This window comes from Camelina sativa, chromosome 20 (assembly GCF_000633955.1).
Source record: "Camelina sativa cultivar DH55 chromosome 20, Cs, whole genome shotgun sequence".
In the NCBI taxonomy this organism is placed as follows: Eukaryota; Viridiplantae; Streptophyta; class Magnoliopsida; order Brassicales; family Brassicaceae; genus Camelina; species Camelina sativa.
The window spans coordinates 16,274,210-16,275,621 of NC_025704.1; positions in this window are offsets into that span (position 1 = coordinate 16,274,210).

A 1,412-nucleotide genomic window follows, 5' to 3' on the forward strand; every position below is an offset into this window, starting at 1 on the left:
TGAACCAATAAATCTTGATTATGATGTCGAAGATGCAGAACCAGAAGATGAATTTCAATGTAATTTATCATCTTCAGACGATGAAGTAGATGAAGACGAAGATCCTCCTAACTAATTATGCTTGTGTAAAATATTTGTATCAATTTGGATAATTATGCTTGTATCAAATATTATTAATAATTATGTTTCTATTAAAATAAATAATTATGTGTTTATATTAAATTGTAAATTATGACTAATTAGTTTCAAAATATTGAACTTTTAGTTTTAAAATATTAAAATTTTAGTTTAATTAAATATTAAAATTTTAGTTTAATTATTATGACTATTAGCGACTAATTAGCGACCAATTAGCGACTAAATTAAGAAAATATGAATTAATTAATCTCAACCCAAATAAACCCGGGAAACCAAATTAATTTCCCTCTAAACCAAAATTATTTCCCCCAAAACCAAAAAAAAATTTGAGTTCCCCCTTTACCTAAAACCTAATTTTTCCCCCAAAACCAAAACCAAAATCCCTAACTCCGAAACCAAAACCTAATCCTAAACTCTCCTCTTCTCTTCTCTTCGATAACTCCGAAACTCTCTCCTCTTCGAAAACTCTTCGAAACTCTCCTCTTCCCGATTTCTCTTCTGAATCCCAATTTGCTTTCTCTTATCTGTCTGTCTTTCTCATCTGTCTCCTGATTCTCTTCTTCACGATGGCTCCAACGCAATCTGCGGCGAAGTCTGCAACTAAGGCTCCGACCAAAGCTCCAGTTAAGCGAGGAAGAAAGAGGAAGATGGACCATAATTTCTTCCAAAGAACCGAAGGGTCGACCCCCATCAAAGAAGCGAGAAGACCAAACCCTCTACCGACACAATACAACTTTACGCCGGCAGCAGATTTGCCCCATCAACAAACACCACAAGAGCAAGACCACGTTTTCCCGAGACCCTCACCGTCAGGAACACCACAGATCCGCAACTATCCACCGCCACAGACTCTTTTCCAGACCTCGGTGAACCAACAACGTCAGACTCAACAGCCTCTTTCGTCAGAGGAGGTCCATAACAATCCGCGACAGTCTCCAGCTGATCCTCCACCACAAGACGCTCCACCGTCTCCAGCTGATAACTCTCAAGCTCAGAGCCGGCCATCATCTCACGGTAACAACTACCATGAAGGCTCTGAGGCTTCAAATCCGGAGCTCCAGGAGGACACGATTGTCACTCTAAATGCCCTGCTTAGAGTTCCAAACCGTGAGAAGTTTACAACCGTCCTCTCCCCAACACCGATGCCAAACACGACCTGGTACTCAATCTTTGATGGTTCTTAATAGGTTCTGTTTTGTGCCTATATATATGTATAAGTACTCAATCTTTGACATCTGTTTTGTGTTGGACCTATATATATGTCTGTTTGATGT